Source organism: Solanum tuberosum, unplaced genomic scaffold, assembly GCF_000226075.1.
Source record: "Solanum tuberosum cultivar DM 1-3 516 R44 unplaced genomic scaffold, SolTub_3.0 scf00013, whole genome shotgun sequence".
Classification (NCBI taxonomy): Eukaryota; Viridiplantae; Streptophyta; class Magnoliopsida; order Solanales; family Solanaceae; genus Solanum; species Solanum tuberosum.
In genome coordinates this window covers 1379755-1385921 of record NW_006238940.1, presented here as the reverse complement: position 1 = coordinate 1385921, position 6167 = coordinate 1379755, and the positions used below count along the sequence as shown (strand labels likewise).

General features: G+C 35.6%; 1 long non-coding RNA gene across 1 annotated transcript in view; it reads right to left on the bottom strand.

The window, feature by feature from the left end:
* Positions 1-280: 280 nt before the first annotated feature.
* The window catches only part of LOC107062918 (uncharacterized), a 15368-nt gene continuing 9481 nt past the window's right edge, over positions 281-6167 (bottom strand). Inside the window, exon 4 of the long non-coding RNA XR_001474945.1 lies at positions 281-825. This is a non-coding gene — a long non-coding RNA (uncharacterized lncRNA). The remainder of the gene's footprint in view (positions 826-6167) is intronic.

The following is a 6167-nucleotide window of genomic DNA, read 5'->3' as shown; positions in this document are numbered from 1 at the left end:
ATATCTTTAAGCTTTAGATTTCTCTTCCGAGTAAATCTTTAGTTAAAGAATAAACCAATTATACCCCGGTGATTCTAATATGCAAAATCATGTTAATGATCGTTCTTAAGGAAGTAACATCCTTCGACTATTTTTCCTTGAGATTTAATCAATAATGATCACAAGCTCCTTCGATTACTTTAGAGAAAATATATTGATTCAATCCAACAAAACTATTCAACAATATTCACCAAGATATTCCTCTTTCGATTAAATAAATTTAATTCAAATTTCCATAACAAGTTCAAGCATAAGAATGAAAATCAAAATCCCAACAGATTCATCAATACAACATGTTTGTCAAATACCCCCTAAAAATCTACTCCATGGAATATAAACGTTTACTAAGAACAAAGATGAAAAAGAAGACATAGCAATCAAACTTTGAATCCCAACTTCCGTTTTGGATTTGAGTTGTGTACCACGTGTTCCCCTTTCTCTTCTTCGTAACCTAGCGTCTTTTTTGGTCCCCTTTTCCGATTAAAACATCCCCCTGGGGAAAGCTCCAACATCATCCACAAAATTCTAAAAATACCCTTCCTTTAATGAAGTCATGCCTACACGCTGTGCGGGCGCGCCTTTGGGATCCCAAGCGCACGACCGGTGCACGGAGAGGCAGGAATTTCTTTAATGTTTCCGCGCAGGCACGCAGCTAGGCACTTGAACGCGCAACCACTGCGTGGGTGGGCAATAGCTCAGCAGATGCACATTTTTGTTCTCTTTTCTTTCTTTAGCATTCTTATTGGCCTTTCTCACTAATCATGTTCAACACTTGAATTCGCACACCTACACATATGAAACATAGACAATTAATTACAAAGTTCACATTCAAAACTTGTCTAATGTCATCTCATTTAGTTACCCATAAAACACTTGTTAACATATGTTTGTGTAGATAATGGTGATGTAGTAACGAAGAGGAAGACAGAGGTCTGTTAAGTGTGTTTCTGGTCTGAAAAGGCTTTCGGAAGATTAGTCATATATATTTTTATTCCTTGTAATTATTTTTTAGTTTGTTTGATAAAGTAGGACACATTAGTTTGTTAGATAAAGTAGGCCACGTTTCATAGTTGGTCAGTCACGTTCTCCATTATCTTTTCACAGTTTGTTATTCATGTATTCCGTGAGTTGTATATATACACATCTATACAATGATCATGTAAAAATAAGAGAATTTTATCTCAATCAAATTTTGCTATTTTTTCATGGTATCCGAGAAGGTTTAGAATCTGACTTAAATCCTTGTTTTGTTTTCTCTTTTCTTCATCTTCTCTACAATGGCACCCACGTCTTCTACTTCCGATCCAATTATTGAAAGCACTCCAAGTACTCTTTCTGCTGGAAATAATGTAATCGATGCAACTCATCTCTACTATATTCATCCCTATGATTATCCTAGGATGATTCTTGTTTCCGTAGTGTTTGATAGGAAAAGCCATGGTGGATGGAGAAGGGTTGTTATAATTGTGCTCTCTGCCAAAAACAAACCTGGGTTCATTGATGGTTCACTGGCGATTCCAATTGCAGATTTGGCTTTTCAAAAGGCATGCTCATGCTGCAATGACATGGTTCTCTCATGGCTTCTCAACTCCTTATTTAAAGAAATAGCTGAATCAGTGCTTTACTCTCAAAAGTGTCAAAGAACTCTGGAGCGACCTAGAAGATAGATTTGGTCAGACGAATGGTGAAAAATTGTTCCAGTTACAAAAGGAATTGAATGTTGTGGTGCAATATAACTCTAGTATATCTGACTATTTCACTAAAATGAAGAGTCTATGTGATGAACTAGGTGTGTTAAACACTTTTTGCTGTTTGTGTTTATGTGTACGATTGTGGTGCTAAGGCAAAACTTTTGAAATTCCATCAAGATGGAAGGTTGTTACAATTCCTTACGAGGCTGAATGAGTCCTTTATTGGTGTTAGGAGCAATATTTTTTTGTCATCCCATTTACCCTCTATTGGATAGCCTTATTCCTTGGTTATCCAAGATGAAAAGCAACGAGAAATCAATAATTCTCATGTCTATCCAGAGGACTCTGCATCTTTTATATCCTAGTTTCAAACCACCAAAGGGATCTGTTGTATCAAAGAAAAATTCAAGCACATGTGCCTACTGTAAAAAGCCAGGTCATAGCATTGACAAATGCTACATGATTCATGGATTTTCTCCAGATTTCAAGTTCACAAAGGAAAGGAGATTCCAAACCTTGGCTGACAATGCTTACCACGCTGTAGAGGAGGTTGATCAAGGGGGAAGTGGGTTCTCAAATGGAAAAACACTAACTCAGGAGAACATAAGAGAATTTTTGCAATTACTTAAACAATTAAAATTGGGATAGCAAAGTGATGACAATGCCAAAGCTACCACGAGTGCCAATTGTGCTGGTATGAAAAGGTTTTTTGATTCTTATGCATTTTTGGTTAAAATAGACACCAAATCTTGGATATTGGACAGTGGTGCATATGAACATATTACTTTTAACAAGCATCTTTTTTCCAATTTTAAGTCATTAGGAAATTTAATCATGGCGACTCTTCCCAATTCTCACAAAGTTAAGGTCACACATCACGGTTCTGTTACTCTTCTGCCAAACTTGATCTTGCATTATGTTCTCTATATTCCATCTTTTTAATTCAATCTTATGTTTGTGCACAAGTTATGTAAACAACTTAGTCAACATGTTCTCTTCACTCCTGATTCTTGCTTTCTATGGGGCCCTTCAATGAATTAGCCACCGGAGATTGTGAAGAAAAAGATGGACTCTACATTCTAAAATCGAGCCTTAAGGTGCAACTTCTAGGGATAGTTTAATAGCTAGTCAAATTTTAATTTTAGAAGGCACTGTGTTGCCAATCCTCTCCCTATTTTAGATTGTAGTATAAATATTCTTGTTTCAAATGTAAAAGAGAAGCTATGGCATTATAGACCCGCTCACATGCCTTTAATCAATATGAGAATTTTTTTGTCTATTCTAGTATTCCATTGTTCAAAATTAAATCTCCATTTATTATTTTTCCAATGGCTAGACAGTCCAAACTCCCTTTTCCCTCTAGTTCTCTTTCTAGAAAATCTATTTTTGAATTAATTCATGTAGAGACTTGGGACCCTACTATAAAGTATAAAGTGTTATCTCCTGTATTCAGATTAGCAAACCAGAAATAATAAAAGATGAAAAGAAAAACACAAAGAACTATCCGAGTCCACAGAACCCACTGTGTGTCCTTAAGAAATTTTAATCCCCTCAAGTACCCGAGGTTTCAGATTAATTCCTCCCAAGATAAAACGGATTAACCATTAAAAAAGTAGCGGTACCTCAAACTTCGATAATTTCAACGAACTCAAAATGATAGCAACGAATCACACACTCAGACACGATCGATCGATTTTGTTTTGTAAGAAATATATGCAAAAGAAAGGAAGAATTCGATCCAGAAAAATGAGAGAAAACCTCTCTATTTATAGCCAACAAAGGGTAAAGGTCACAACCCTTTGCAAAGAAGACAACCTTTCAGAAAGGTCACAACACGTGGGAAAAGGCATAACCTTTCAAACGGTCACAATCCTTTAGAAAGGACACAACCTTTCATAAAGTTCCCAACCCTTCGGCATAGTCACAACTCTTCCGGAGAGTCACAACCCTTCATTTCCTGTTCACACATTTAAAACCCAACAATCCCCCACATGAATAGGGAATGACTATTGTTAAAACATATGCATGAAAAACTGTGTGATTCATAATTAAGGATTGATTGCCTCTGGATTAGTGGGTTTCCTTTGAACTTTCCGTAGTGAACATATATCGGATATACTCAGTCAATAGGTAGATTTGATATCTTTGAACCGTCGAGCTTTGGTGTATACCTAGACAACATAAGTCACACAATCAAACCTTGAACTATTTTTGGTTCTCATTGTTTTGTTCGTTTCAGCCATGAACACGTCTCGGTTTATAAGTGCGTAGAGAACTGGCCTTACCGGATTCTCCTTGAAGCGGCTTACACTTCACACTTACATAGGTGATTTCTAAATGTGTTATCCCGTAGATACACCATTTGATATACCATGTATCAAACTTAGAAATCATTAAAAAGTCCTAATGCCTTTATCCTTGTTACTGAACATTGTCTTATCAAGAGAATGGACCATAAAAAATATTTTGACAATGTTGAACCGTCATCAATGACTTTGTTTGATCTCCTTGAACCTAGATCTTGCGATCTCCAGTCTTATAGGTAGAGTTACCGCCACAATGACTTGTTCTCAGCCATAATCCCATTCCCTTTGATAATCTATCAACTCCCTCTCTAGTTAGGCCTTTTATAAGTGGATCCGATACATTATCCTTTGACTTTGCATAGTCAATTATGATAATTCCACTACAGAGTAGTTCTCTAACGATATTATGTCTACGTCATATATGACGAGACTTTCCGTTATGAATCATTCTCCATGCCTTACCTATTGCAAATTAACTCTCACTGTGTATGCATACTGGAGCTAAAAGGTTTGGGCCAAAAATCTTTCAAGAAATTTTGGAGTCATTCAACTTCTTTACCGGCCTTATCTAGAGTGATAAACTCAGATTTCATAGTAGAGCGAGCGATACATCACTGTTTGGAAGATTTCCAAGAGACTGCTCCTCCACCAAGAGTAAATACATATCCACTCGTGGATTTTATTTCATTTGACCTGGTGATTCAATTTGCATCACTATATTCTTCCAATACTGTTGAATATTAGTTATAATGCAAATCAATAGTTTTTAAGCATGTTTTAAATACTCCAAAACTCTTTTCATTGTCATCCAATGAGTTTGATTGAGATTACTCGTGAATCGACTTAGTTTATTAATTGCATACGCTATATCTGATCGCGTACACTTCATGATATATATCATACTTCTCAATACTCTAGCATAATCCAATTGTGAGTCGCTTTTGCCTTCATGCTTTTGAAGTACAAAACTCATATTTATTGGAGTCTTGACAATATTGAAATCCAAATGCTTGAACTTGTCAAGTACATTTTCAATCACATCAGTAACTTCAATGTCTTTCATATCGAAGTTACTTTCTAGCATATGCTTAGTAGCATTTATGTTAGAAATGTCTCTTTTGACGATCACAATGTCATCAACATAAAAACAAATAATGACCTTGTGATTTGGAGTGTCTTTAATGAAAAAACATTTATCACATTCATTAATCTTGAATTCATTTGCCAACATACGTTGGTCAAACTTCGCATGTCATTATTTGGGCGCTTGCTTTTAGTCCACAGAGTGACTTAACAAGTTTACAGACTTTCTTTTCTTTACCAGAACCACAAATCCCTTGGGTTGTTCTATGTAAATTTCTTCCTCCAATTTTTCATTTAAAATAAAAATGTTTTCACATCCATTTTGACGAATTTGAAGGCCATATTTCGCAACTAGCGCAATTAACATCTGAATTGATGTAATCCTAGTTAGTGCTATTATCTGTCAAACAAGGCTTTCTTATTATCTAAAGCCTATGACAACAAGTTTGTCTTTGTATTTGTCAATAGTTTCATCAACTTTCTTTTCCTTTTGTAGATCCACTTTGAATCCAAAAGTTTATTTCCTCGAGGAAGATCAACCAACTCTCAAGTATGGTTGCTCAAGATTGAATCTATCTTACTATTGACAAACTTTTCTCAAAGAGAATGAGTCCACAAAGGACATAACTTTTAGAATATATGAGACTCATTTTCAAGAAGAAATGTTACAAAATCAAACTCGTAGGAAGTAATTTGTCCATTGACATTTACTACGCCTCCGAATCTCTTTATTAAGTACATTCTCCTTTGGTTCTTTCCAAGGTCGTTTAGACCCTTCACTTGACTATCCGACAGTTCGGACTTATGAACAATAAATCGACATGCTTTACTATTTGTAGCATATCCAATGAACATACAATCCAAAGTCTTAGGTCCTATTTTGACCCGTTTGGGAATAGTTTCCTCATTTCCATTTCTCATATGAAATAGACTGTATTGGAAATTGTTTGATCACTATCTTTCAAAAGTTATTGCTTGTATAAACTTTAAGGGACGACAAACAATTCTCTATCAGGATACAACAAAGACTGAACAAACACAACTTTCT